Below are 14,931 nucleotides of genomic sequence, written 5' to 3'. Positions count from 1 at the left end.
TGGGGACATCCCCTTGGACACCTAGGATCCGGATATATGAGCAGGGAAGAAAATATCTACACTGTCAGTTTTTAAGCTTTAGATATGTGTGCTTTATTTAGAATATCCAGCTAAGTTAGGCAGATTCCAAGAGACTAGAAGATAAGAGAGGATCTTTCAAAGAAAATGAAGTATTGTGTAATAAAGGCATAAGAGGTACACTAGACTAGTGGAAATATATATGGAGGAAAATGAGAGAACAAGGTAAAGAAAGAATGTCAGGGATTTTTGAATTCACATGGAAAATTGTTACTCCTGAAGTTTTCTGATAATATATTCAAAAATAAGTAGAACATAAATGGAATTAACATATAATGGGCAGGAAAATTCTCCTAAGTTTGCATCATTTGATAACAGTAAAACCCCAAGAATCAAAAATATATTGCAACTTGTTGAGTCATGAAGAAAATGAGGTCTTATAGATCACCACTCAGACATAGACTATGCTACTGCTGTGGATCATCTACTACAAACTGACACTAAGCCAATAAAAATATGAAGAAAGAAGAGTGGATAAGGAGGGGTCAGCTACCTAGCCATACAGCCAGACTGGAACAAGAAGGAAAGAACAGACATACAGAAGTATAGAAAGGTAAAGTCTGCGAGGCAAAACGTAGACAAAGTAATTTAAATCAAGAAATGCTGGTTAGAACATGTGATAAAGAACTGGCAGCCGTTTGTACTGGGACCACTGTTTGCCATGGAAAGCAGGCCTGGAGCCAAGTGTCTAATTTTAAAATTTTCATCTGCAAATGGACCGCAGTAAAATGCTAGCGACTCCAGTACCATCTCTATTAACAAAATCTCCACCCTGAATCATGAAACCCTTTATGTGGGGAAATGTAATCTAGACCAAGACTGAACCAGGTCTTCTGTGTTGGGTGACACTCCCCTTGAGTCTGACAAGCTGAACTGACCTCTGCCTCCACAGTGTGTGTGAGCCAGAACCTGGAAGTCTCACAAATCAGAACCAAGATCTTGTTTAAATTTTGAACTGTAAATAAAGGATTAAAAAAAATGCTGGTTAGAGAAGCAAAGGACAATGGCTCTGGGCTCTGATTGTTCTTCATGGACGGGCTCTGTGGGAGCCTTCTCAGCTTGGTCGATCACCTTCCTGGACCTGGGGGGAGTTGGGAGGACCTTGGTCTTAGCATAGAGTGGGGAACCCTGATGGCTCCTTGGCCTTGAGAGGGAGGGAGGGGAGGTATGGGTGGAGGGGAGGGGAGGGAAGGGGGAGAAGGAGGGGAGAGAAAGGGGAGAAGGAGGGGAGGGAGGGGGGAGGAGGAGGGAAGGAGATGGAAATTTTTAAATATAAAAAAAAATAAACCATGAGAAAAAAAAAAAAAAAAAAAAAAAAAAAAAAAAAAAAAAAAAAAAAAAAAAAAAAAAAAAAAGAAACAAGACAAGCTAAGGCAGGACATGCATAAGAAAGAGTAAGCCTTAATATATGTATTTGGGAGCTTGGTGCTAGGCCCCAAAGAGTAAAGCATTAAAAAAAGAAAAGTAGATAAATTAAGCAAAAAGAAAAGAAACAACCACAAGACTCACTGAGAAAAAACACATGTCATTTGGATAAAAGGAATCCAAAGCAGATGAAGTTCTGAGAGAAAATTTAACCCTGAACCAGGAACATGGAACAAGCACAGAACTGGGGGGGATGGTTAAGGACATGAATTTCAAAGTCTCTGTCAGAGACAGATTCTCCTTCATATCTCTGAGTGTTACTAGCTTCTTTTACTGCTGTGCTGTTGCATTATCTTGCATTCTGGTTGCATTCAGAATACCTAGGAGCCACATCTCCCGTACTTTCAGCACATAGATTTTTGAACACAGTGATGCTCGACAATTGGGTTATGTGTAAGTGTTTAGAGATAATAATGTTTTTTTTTCTTTTCATGGTTGTATAAATCAAAAGAATTTGTGAGAGCTATTTGTAGTTAATGCATTAATGTGCCTGCTTTTCCATGTGTGGCCCTTAGAAAGTTCACTCAGTTATTAGGTGTCCTTTTCCAGATTTTCCTAGGTAAACTACAACCCCAGATGGTTTGAGACAGTTAACAAAACTTAAACAAGTAGAGAATTTAACAGTATTTACAAATCAAAAGGGCTTGCTGTCTTAATGCTGTCTTTTGTTTCACATAAATGCTCCGTCAGTAACTCTTGATTAGCCCGTTAAATAGTAAGAAACAAATAATCTGATTGCAGATTTCTTGTCAAGTGATAGCCTTATAAATTCCAGAAAACTGAGTAAGGACATTTTACATTATCTAGACACATGTTGAACTAATAGATCTTAGTCAGGAGTGGCCATACCATCTACTGACTGGGCCTTATTTCCTTGAGGAACTGTCAACAAATAGGAAGTTGAGTAAAACAAAAAGGATGATTTTTTTCTCACCTTTGCATCTGAGCCTATTTTATTATACCACAAAATAACTTATGGAAACAATTGTACATGTCTATAATAGAGTTTTCAAGTTGATAATATGTAAATATCTAGTAAAATTAACTCAAAATATCAATCAATTCAAATATCTTTGTATAAAAACACTGGAGAATTTTAGCTAGTAAAAGAACTCAGAAAATATCAGTTTTTGTAGAATGTGACTCTGGAAGCAAAAAAAAAAAACTTTCAAGGAAATAAATGTGTATACGCATATGTCTCATAGGATAGTTTTATGTTTCAGATGACTTAAAAACCATCACACAGTCAAAATTATTATCCTCAGAATGTTAATTTCTCAGAATTTCTACAGGATAATGAGAATGAAAATATGAGCAATGTGAGTAGCGCACTCTGTCAGCCTTAGTGATTAAGCTATTCAGGTCTCTCCCAGAAGTTATGACTGTGTCACTGCAATGTACAAGGCTCCATCCCATGTAATGAAGGGACTAGACACAATCTTTCTCCTTAAAAGAGTCTACTATCTAGTAGCAGATGAGAAAAGGAATTCAGGAGATATAAAGCTCAAAGACCAACCATAGAATTCTTATTTGCTTCTTTTCTATTATTACAAGATAAAACATATCAGACAAGATTTATAGCCACAGTTGAATGATGTAGTGCATAGAGAAAGCAGAGTCACCTTGCAAACACTTCCAAAATATGTACTAGAATGGAGCCACAACTTTTAAACTTAATCCATTATTATTTTTCTTTTGTCTCTGTGTTCACTGAAGCATGGGAGGTATCAACAGAATCCCAGTACATTTAAACATGTTTGGACAGTTATTTGCAAATTGTATTTAAATGTAGCAAAAGACAAAGACTAAAGAATATTGTTGACCAAGTACATTAAAGCAAAATAACAGGAAACAGATTTATTTCTCCTGATATTTCTTTCTCAATTTTTTTTGTGTGAAATGTATAGGCAACAATACAATGACTAGATTTAACATGAAAGGATGGAAAAATTTAAAGAGCTGCAGATAAATAATATTATTAAAACATTTTCCAAAAACCTGGGATTATTCTTAGTATAATAATGAACAACCATATTGTTGATTTATACAAAAGGAAACTTTTGAAAATATTAGACATATAATGCAAGTTATTTGAATATCATGGATGTCATGAAATGGTGTAGGAGGTCCTTCTGTCTATGTGTTGTTTTTATTGGTTAATGAATAAAGAAACGATTTTGGCCTTGGATAGGGCAAAAGAACAGAGCTAGGTGGGGAAAACCAAAGTGAATGCTGGGAGAAAGAAGGCAGGGGCAGAAAGAAGTTATGTAGCCCCGCTGGAGCTAGGCAGAACTTTACCCAGTAAGCCACAGCCACATGGAGATACATGGATTACTAGAAATAAGTTAAAGTCAGATGTAAAAGTTAGCCCATAAGAAACTAGAGCTAATGGACAAGTAGCAGTATCTGTGTGGTTATTTCGGGGCTAAGTGGCCAGGTACCAACAAGTGGCTTCCTCCTTACTACAATAAAAAACTGTTAGCTGAAATGTGATCATTTATTAAATTAAGAGTAAGCAAAGTTTCTATATCATTCATATAACTAGTGTTTAATTTATTTTTAATATGATAAATATTTGATGCATGATAAGTGTTGACTGAAAAATGAAAATACATTATTTTACTATACCATTGTTTCATAAAAATCATTAAACATGAATGTATAATTTGTTCACAAGATTTCTAATTAAAATTTCAAACATAAAGTGCATATATTTATACTTTTATTCATGTGACTGGATATGATCTATGGTAAGTATCACTGAATACTTGGGTAATTAATTCACTAACGTGGTACATTAGTATAATATTGCTGAAAGTGTTGTGACTTGATTCTGAAGGTCTTTAATGTATATCACTAGAAATTACTGATAGCATTGAAAGACTGACTGGCTATTTTCTCACAAGATATTTGCAATTTTGCAGGTCAAGTATTTCCACTCTTCTTGTTCATTTTGTCAAAGGATCTATTGGACCTCAAGTTGTTGAGTTGTGTTTAACTATAGCTATGTTCACCAAAATGCAGAGAGTTTAGAAATGAAGCAGTTCTGGATTTGCAAAAATCACCTAAGTATTGAATCTTTCCTGATGAAAGGTGATAAATTTACTTTATCCTCAAATTATCATGAAACTGCCTCTCAAATTATTAAACAATTCTTATATGTTCTTTAGAGACTGCTTTCATATGTGAATAAAAGAACCTTTTTGGTGATACGCAAGATATTCATCAGTGTGGCTATAGGATCGGGCCATTTCAGTCTCCCTCTCCTCAGCTGCCCAAGGACTTAGCTGGGGACATCTCTCTGAACACCTGGGAACCCCTCTAGAGTCAAGACTCTTGCCAACCCTAAAATGGCTCCCTTAATTAAGATATATACTTCCCTGCTCCCATGTCCACCCTTCCTTTATCCCAACCATCCCATTCCCCCATGCTCTCCCCATCCTCCCCTTCACATTTTTCTCTCCCCATCTCCCCTTAGCCCCATCCCACCCCACCCCCAAGTTTCCAATTTTTGCCCGGCAATCTTGTCTACTTCCAATATCGAGGAGGATAACTATATGTTTTTCTTTGGGTTCACCTTCTTATTTAGCTTCTCTAGGATCACGAATAATAGGCTCAATGTCCTTTAGTTATGGCTAGAAACCAATTATGAGTGAGTACATCCCATGTTCATCTTTTTGAGTCTGGGTTGCCTCACTCAGAATAGTGTTTTCTATTTCCATCCATTTGCATGCAAAATTCAAAATTTCATTGTTTTTTACCGCTGAGTAGTACTCTAAAATGTATATGTTCCACACTTTCTTCATCCATTCTTCCACTGAAGGGATCTAGGTTGTCTCCAGGTTCTGGCTATTACAAATAATGCTGCTATGAACATAGTTGAACAAATGCTTTTGTAATATGATAGGGCATCTCTTGGATATATTCCCAAGAGTGGTATTGCTGGGTCTTGGGGTAGGTTGATCCCGAATTTCCTGAGAAACCACCACACTGCTTTCCAACGTGGTTGCACAAGTTTGCATTCACACCAGCAATGGATGAGTGTACCCTTTACTCCACATCCTCTCCAGCAAAGGCTATCATTGGTGTTTTTGATTTAGCCAATCTGACAGGTGTAAGATAGAACCTTCATCTGGCAATGGATGGAGATAGAGACAGAGCCCCACATTGGAGCACCGGACTGAACTCCCAAGGTCCAAAGGAGGAGCAGAAGGAGGGAGAACATGAGCAAGGAAATCAGGACTGCTAGGGGTGTACCCACCCACTGAGGTGGTGGGGCTGATCTAATGGGAGCTCATCAAGGCCAGGTGGACTGGGACTGAAAAAGCACGGGATAAAACCAGACTCCCAGAACATGGAGGACAATGAGGGCTGCTGAGAAGCCAAGGACAATGGCACTGGGTTTTGTTGCTACTGCATGTACTGGCTTTGAAGGGGCCTAGCCTGTTTGGATGCTCACCTTCCTAGACCTGGATGGAGGCAAGAGGACCGTGGACTTCCCGCAGGGAACCCTTACTGCTCTTTGGGCTGGAGAGGGAGGGGGAGGGAAGTGGGGGGGGGAGAGGGAAATGGGAAGTGGGGAGGAAGCAGAAATTTTTAATTAAAAAAAAAGAAAAAAAGAACCTTTTTATTTATTGTTCTTTGATTCATTTAATTTAGTCTATTATAGAAATACTAATTCCATATTCTTTACTCAGAAAAAAAATGTTTATAAGATTAGTTAACTATTTCCATAAGAGCTTAACCAATACTTTTTAAGCTATTTTTTTCAGGTTAGAATCTTTTGTTTGTTTGCTTTTTTCTTGTTTTGTTTTGTTTTTGGGTAGCTGTGCTGAACCCATGTTTGCTCTGAATTTGAAGTTACTCTGTAGCAGACAAATTATTCTGTCTCTCAGCCAAAGGAATCCTGATTATGCATGGTGTCTGTGTTTTTCTTCATATACCTTTTTGATCTTATAAATTAAAATTCCTGTGTTTTAGTAGAGATTTCTTGTTCATAGTTTCACTCATTCAGTTGAGATATATTTTTTCCTTATTCTTTCATTTTATTTTATGTGCATGGGTACTTTGCCTGTATTATGTCTATGAATTATGTTAATTCAGTGCTTCTGCACTCCAGATTACATATAACTGAAATTATAGCCCCATGGACACATAAGTGAGCAGATCCTTTAGAGCAACAAGTATTCTTAGAAATGAGCCATCTCTCTACTGAGTGGGGAGATATTTTAATTTAGTATTATTGATGTTGTTATTAATACATATATGAAAATATAAGGATTTTTTTCTATGAAGACTATCTCTGAGAACACCTCTTGCCGTTCTTCTGCTATACCTCCATCAACTCTTAGACATCAACCCAATACAGAGTTTCTACAATTAGATGTTTCTATTGAATAAGCATGTCCTAGGCTGAAGACAAAACATCTGACATAATGGGCTATATGATCAAATATTAGTCTTCAGGATTCAAAAAACGAAACATTATTTCTGTTTCCTAACATTTTTAAAATGACACAAAAGGGACTATCCCTTTTTTACATTCAGTGCTCTCAAAAAGTTAAACTATACTAGATAAGAATCTGAAATTGTTCCAATTATTTATCCCTCATGGTTTTATTCCTCCAAAATCAAATTTAACATTTCTGATAGACTTGGATGCTATTTTGCTGGGCAGGAATCCTTGACCACTACTAACTTGAGTGGGAATGACCAACCATTCCTAACAAACAGAAATACTTGAAGACTATTTAATGTGCTAGTGACACAGTGTGCTCAGTTGAAATTCACTGGTTTAAAATGTGAATGTTTATCTATGAGTTGACACATATGTCATTCTTATATAAAACAAAAGTTTTTATGTAAAATCATACCTAATCGTGAGGATGATCTCATTACTGGGGAACAAAAAGAACTTAAAGTCACTGTCATGAGTATTCTAAGTCAATATGACTGAATATAGAATCACCATGAAAACAGACTTTGGATGTTTCCATGAATTTGTTTCAAGAAAATTATAACAGGGTAGCAGAGACCAAGACTGAATTTGGGGTGCAAGATGGCAAGAATTAGAAGCTGAGATGAATAAATAAAAGAAAGTGACCAGAGAACCCGATTCATGTCTCTGCTTCCTGACTGCAGAGGTTGAGAATAAATACTGAAAGTTCTTTCTTCCATGACTCATCTCCCTTTCCTGGTGGATTTTTTAGTTGAATTGTGAACTAAAATACAACCATTCTGTAGGTTGCTTTCTTTCTTTTTTTGTTATTTTGTCACATCAATGAAAGTAACTTGAACATGTGCCTTCCTTGAACTAACAGTAACATTTTTTTGGTAAGTGAGCATATATAAACACAGAAATTTTATTGTTAATTTCCTCACGCTGCTTTTCTTCATGAATATTTAATAGACAATTGCATAAAAATTACCAATAATAAAATAAGAAATAATGCTTAAATCATATCTGAATGCTTTTCATATGAAATCTGTCATAAATATGAAAAACCTTATTCAGGTGCCTAAACCTATAAAGAATACCTAATTTTTTTAAAAAAAAGTCATAAGAGTTTGATATCTACCAAATTTAAATTCTAAGAAACTTTGTGCACTTTTACAATGCTTCTTATTTGTGTGCTGTCAATATTCAAAATCATCATGTGAAATGAAAAGTTTTCTTTCAGATATATTGTGCCTCTAGGGTATAATCAATTAATCAGCCAGAATAAAAAAAAATAGTAAGATTTGAACATTCTGTTCCCTTTGTGGCTTTATTAGAATAAGTTTGTGATTTTATTTTTATCTAGTCTTAGGAAATCAATTTCATTTGCTTTGAATCTTTGCACTACATTTAAATTTTAAATGTTAACCTGTGGTTTAAGTTAACAATGGTTAATCTCAATACAGATGAATAGAATTGCACTGGTTATACAAAAGAGAATAAATTTTAAAACTTGAGTAATGGATGACACTTAGTTTAATCTTATGGCTACATGAGTTCTTTTTCACTTTCTGCAATGTGTAAGATTATTTCTTTATAACTGACTTCAAAGTCAAGCATTCTAATAAGATATTAGGGTTGCGGTCTTGTAAGACACCTAGAAATAATCTTTAACAAATATCCTGCATCCTAAAAGTTTAAGCTCAAGACTAAATATAACCCAGACCAATGGTGAAAGTCTTTATGTAAGAAATTTAGATTCATTAAGATTGTTGTAAATTAGAGATGGAGAATCTGTCTAAACTGTCTCGTTATTGATTTCATACTTATTTCTTCCTCATTGTTTTAAAGACCTGGACAGAAAAGAAATAAAATTTACAAAATTGGATATAGGATGAGTCATAAGTACTCTGTCAGCTGTCAAATTTCTAAATACACTTTATTGAATTTTAAAGACACAGTTTGTCTTTGCATTTTTATGTTATCAGGTTTTATGATTCATAATAATTTTTTAAGAATAATTTCTTTCTCATATCTCTAAGCTCAATATTGTAAATCATGTGAACCAGAAAGTCCATATTCTGACATCACAAATTAGGAGTTATTATTTAGGAAATTTCATGTAATCTCTTTCAAAAATGATATTCTTTTTTCTTAAATTTTGAAGGTCTCCTATGTTTGGAATAATTTTTATTAACAATTATAAAATATAAAATAAAATAATGCTGAATATAATAAAAATGTAAATTTGTAGGAAAAAACAAACTAACCATACAGTAATTAATAGATTGTCTTCTCTGCTTTAACTATCTGCAGGTACATTAAAAAGTACAGTAATTAATAGATTGTTTTCATCTGTTTTAACTATCAGCAGGTACATTAAAAAGACACGAGAAAAACTTGAACTTTAGAGCAGTTATTGATCTCTCCATGACTGTGACTTAATTTTCTTATTTAAATTATTATTCTGGGTTAACTCTCAAATTTTATAACCTGAATTTTGAACATTATTACATTTCTATGGTAAATGAAATTGTTTTCCATTCTTCAAAAGCAGGAACTAAATGTTTGTTATAATTAATTATATTATTCTAATTTTGATAATTCTTATTTAAAGTAAGAGAACATTTCCCAGCTGAACTCTTGGCTTTGGTAATTAGAACAGTAACATGCATGAATAATGAATACCCATGAGAAAATTTGACCAAAGACACATAAGTAAAATCTGTAATTCTTCTAGATATTTTGCCATTAACTCCCCCACAAACAGTGACTGGAACATTTAATAAATTGCATAGATGATACATTATATTATATATGCATGTATGATCAGTCTCAGGTATATATTAAAGAAATTGTATGAAAATCATTTTTTGTGTTTTCATGCATGTGAAATGATGGAGATATTTAGATTTAAATTAGATCTTATTTCTTCTTGAATATATTTGCTTAAATATATGTATTCCTTTATGCATATGGTTTATGATTATTGCAACAATTAAATTCGTTATTTATTTAACAGTGTTAAAACAGCATACAGATCTTGGTAATTTAACTTCTTATTTCTAAAAAAAATTATTTATTTTACAACTCCAATGCAGTTCCCTTTACTCTCTTCCCAGTTTCTCCCCTCTGCCTCTACCTTCATCTACTATTCCTCTGTTTATATTCAGAAAAGGGAAGGCCACTCGTGAATATCCAGAAATCATGACATATCACCTTTCAGTAAGACTAACCAACCCTCCATTTAATAAGACTGAACTAGGTAACACAGTATGAAGTAAAGTGTAGAATAGGTCAGCAAAAGATTCAAACAAAGACCTGGCTTTCACTCTTAGGAATCCCACAAAAAGAGAAAATTACACAACTTTATAATATATGCAGAGGGCCTAGGTCAGAACCAAGAAGGCTCACAAGTTTTCAGTTCTTAGAAAATTACGAAATAACCTTCCTCAAGACTCAGCAATAACACTTTTGGGTATATATATATATATATATATATATATATATATATATATATATTCACACACACACACATACACACACACACACACACACACACACACACACACACACACACACACATATATATATATATATATATATATATATATATATATATATATGATGATCAATCATGCCACAAGGATGTTTGTTCAGCTATGTTCATAGCAACGTTGTTTGTCATAGTCAGAACCTGGAAACAACCTAAATGCCACTTGACCAAAGAATAGATAAGGAAAATGTGATACATTTACACAGTGGAGTACTACACAGCAGAAAAAGATAACAACATCTTGAAATTTGCAGGGAAATGAATGGAGATAGAAAACATCATATTGAGGTAACCCAGACCCAGAAAGACAATTATCATATATACTCACTCATATGTAGTTTTTAAACATAAAGCAAAGAAAATCAGCCTACTAATCACAATCCCAGAGAACCTAGATGCAATCAGGACCCTAAGAGAGACATACATGGATCTGATCTACATGAGAAGTAGAAAAAGACAAGATATCTAGAATAAATTGGGAGCATGGAGACCATTGGAGTTAAAGTTGAGGGGAGAGGCAAGGAGGGGAGCAGAGATAAATGTAGAGCTCAATAAAATCACCTAAAAAAAAGACCGAGTCTATATTTTTACAAAGAGTTTAATGTGAAAGTTAAATTTAAATTTAAATTTTCTTTGAAGGTATGGGTGTAAGTTTCTATTTTCATCTATCACAAAGTATATTTTTTTCAGAAAAGTTTTGATACACAAATACTAAGTTAAGGAATTATGATATTGCACTTTTCTCACTCTTCCAAAGTCATTAACTGTCTACAATTCATCAGCAAGTGGAGAAATATTGAGAGATCCCATTCACGTATATCGTCCTCATAGCAGTTGTCACTGTGCTGGTCTTCCCTAAGCTATCATATTGCTAAGATTTCATTGGTGAAGTTCCTTAATATATGGAGAAGGCACAATGTCCCATGTCACAGAGAAGAGGTCATGGTCATAGGGCTCTTACAGTCTTTCTGCCTCTTCTTTGGTGATGCTCTCTGAGGCAAATGTATATGAGTTGTATAACAGACACATAAATTGAGGTCATGACTGCAACAATCAGTTCTTTTCTGCATTTTGACAAGTTCATTATGTAATTATGATCTAACGGATTATATAATGTAATGGATTATGTAATGGTTCATGTTAAAAAAACTGTTTTGATGAGGGGTAAGAGATAGACTTATTTACGGTTATAAGAATTATAGATTTTAAAACTAAAGGAGCTATCAAAATGGAGTGTAGAAAGTGTAAAAACCCTGGCTATTAATGATTCTAGTAAAAATGCTTTGAGTATTATGTTGTGTTTGGATTTCTTATATATTGACTTTATTCTGTTGAGCTTTGCTCATGTGTTCTTATTTTTTCAAGTACTTTTATCATGGGTGGGTGATTGTTGGATTTTGTTAACAGATTTTTCTGCATTTAATGGGATGAATATCCAGTTCCCATATTTTGTTCTGTTTATACAGTGGTCTTTCTTTCTTTCGTTCTTTCTTTCTTTCTTTCTTTCTTTCTTTCTTTCTTTCTTTCTTTCTTTCTTTCTTTCTTTCTTTCTTTTTCTTTCTTTCTTTCTTTCTTTCGTTCTTTCTTTCTTTCTTTCTTTGAGAAAGTGTTTCTCTGTAGTTTTGGTGCCTGCCCTGGAACTAGATCTTGTAGACCAGGCTGGGTTTAAACTCACAGAGATCCGCCTGCCTCTGCCTCCAGAGTGCTGGGATTAAAGGCATGCACCACTACCACCTGGCTATATTTCTTAATTTCCTACATTGAACCAACTCTGTATCACAAAATAAAGCCTATTTATTGATCATATTATCTTTTTGATGTGTTCTTCAACTCTGTGCATATTCTATTCAGTATTTTTGGTACTGGAAAATTATTTAATATATCATTTTACTTTAGAAAAAAATATCTTAACTTCTTGAAACTTTATTGACTTTTTAATAATTTATAAATGGAGCTAGAAAGATGGTTCAAAGGGTAGATGTACTGTCGCCAAGCTTGATAATCAGATTTTTTTCTTTTGTATAATAGCTTTTATTATTTAAAACAATTTTTTTAAATTTTAATATATTTATTTCAGATTCTTTTTTATTTTATTTTTTAATTTATTTTTATTATTAAAAATTTCCACCTCCTCCTCCCTTAAATCCCCTCCCCCTCCCTTGCCAGTCCAAGGAGCAGTCAGGTTTCCCTGCCCTGGGGGAAGTCCAAGGTCCAACCCAATCCATCTGGGTCCAGGAAGGTGGGCATCTAAACAGACTAGGCTCCCCAAAAGCCAGTACATGTGGAAGGATCAAAACCCAGTGCCATTGTACTTGGCTTCTCAGTCAGCCTTCATTGTCCATTTTAGGGTTTGCAAGAGACTTCACTCTAGAGGAGGTCCCAGGTATCCATGGAGATGTCCACAGCTAGTTTCTTGGGCAGCTGAGGAGAGGGAGCCTGAAATGGCCCTTTCCTATAGCCATACTGAGGAATATCTTGCATATCACCATAGAAGCTTCATCTGGCAATGGAGGGAGATAGAGACAGAGACCCACACTGGAGTGCAGGACTGAGCTCCCAAGGCCAAAATGAGGAGCTGAAGGAGGGAGAACATGAGCAAGGAAGTCAGGACCGCGAGGAGTGCACCCACCCACTGAGACTGCGGGGCTGGTCTAATGAAAGCTCACCAAGGCCAGCGCGACCTGGACTGAAAAAACATGGGATCAAACCGGATTCTTTTTATTTCATATTCTTTCCCTTTGTAAGTTCCTCTATACCTTGTCTTTCTTGGTAAAAACCCAACTTTAAGTTCTCTCTCAAATAATTAGAATTTTAAACCCATATTCATTGTGAACAATTTTCATTTGTGTTAATCAGATATATTGCTCTATAATTTTAATTTTTCATTGAAACTTTGTCTGGGTATGATATGAGTTTAATAGTAAATTTTTTATTAAAAATTTCTGCCTCCTCCCTGCCTCCCATTTACCTTCCCCTTCCCCTACCACTCCCCCTCCCTCTCCTGCCCAAAGAGCAGTAAGGGTTCCCTGCCCTGTGGGAAGTCCAAGTTCCTCCACCCCCCATCCAAGTCTAGGAAGGCGAGCATCCAAACAGGCTAGACCAGCCAAAGCCAGTATGTGTAGTAGGATCAAAATCCATTGCCATTGTCCTTGGCTTCTCAGCATCCCTCGTTGTCGGCCATGTTCAGGGAGTCCGGTTTCAACCCGTGCTTTTTCAGTCCCAGTCCAGTTGGCCTTGGTGAGCTCCTATTAGATCAGCCCCACCATCTCGGTGAGTGGGTGCACCCCTTGCAGTCCTGATTTCCTTGCTCATGTTCTCTCTCCTTCTGCTCCTCATTTGGACTTTAGGAGTTCAGTCCGGTGCACCAATGTGATCTGTGCCATGTTTATTTTCTGGTATAGTCAAAATCGTATTAGTGGCAGCTCTTCTTTGATGTTCTGGGAGAATTTGGCTCTGAATCCAGCATTTGGTTTTGGATAGTTTTTATTTGGAAATAGCAATTGTAGCTTTTATTTCATTACTTACTAAAGGTGTATTATTACTGTCTACTTCCTCTAGGTGAATATATACATATAAATACATATATGTGTGTATATTACAATTATATTATATTTCCATTTTGTTGGAATTTTGATATTTTATGTTTTTATAATGATTTATATTGTTTTTGTTGTTGTTGTTGTTGTTTGAGTCAGTGTATTTCTGTGTAAAAACTGGCTGTCCTGTAACTAGTTTTCATAAATCAGGCCAGCCTTAAACTCACAAATATCTCGCTATCTCTGCCTTTCAAGTGTTTTTCAAGTGTTTTCAAGTTGCCAATGATTTATATTTCTTCAGTGCTATTGTGATGTGGGATTCCCCTCTGTATGCTGTGAATACCATTGCTTAATCAAGAAACTGCTTTGGGCCCATAGAAAGGGCAGAATACACCTTGGCAGGAAAACTAAACTAAATGCTGAAAAAAGAGTAGAATCAAGGAGAAGCCATTTAGTCACCAGTTGAGAAATTTGTCGGTAGACTTTGTCGTGATGCACAGATTAATGGAGATGGGTTAATTTAGAACAAAAGAGTTAACTAAAAGTAAGCTTAAACTATTGGCCTAACAGTATTGTAAATAATATAGTTTCTGTGTGATAATATCAAGTCAGGGTGGTCGGGAAATGAAAGAACAGCTCCTGCCAACACTATTGCAATTTCTCCATTTTCATCTCCAAATTTAATAGTTTGAACACTTTCAGTTAGTTATTCTGAGCTACTGGGCAAGGAAAATAATGATACCATCTGTGAACTTTGTGATTTACAATAAGTACTGACTTGCAAGACATGCTTGGTGTTGCAATAGTGCCATCAACACCGTAGGATTAACCAATCACATTTAAATTGGATTTAATGCAAACTACACCAGATGAAACTCATACTTGCCATTTTTACAAGG

The sequence above is a fragment of the Arvicola amphibius genome, chromosome 10 (assembly GCF_903992535.2).
Source record: "Arvicola amphibius chromosome 10, mArvAmp1.2, whole genome shotgun sequence".
Taxonomy (NCBI): Eukaryota; Metazoa; Chordata; class Mammalia; order Rodentia; family Cricetidae; genus Arvicola; species Arvicola amphibius.
This window is presented reverse-complemented; position numbering follows the sequence as displayed.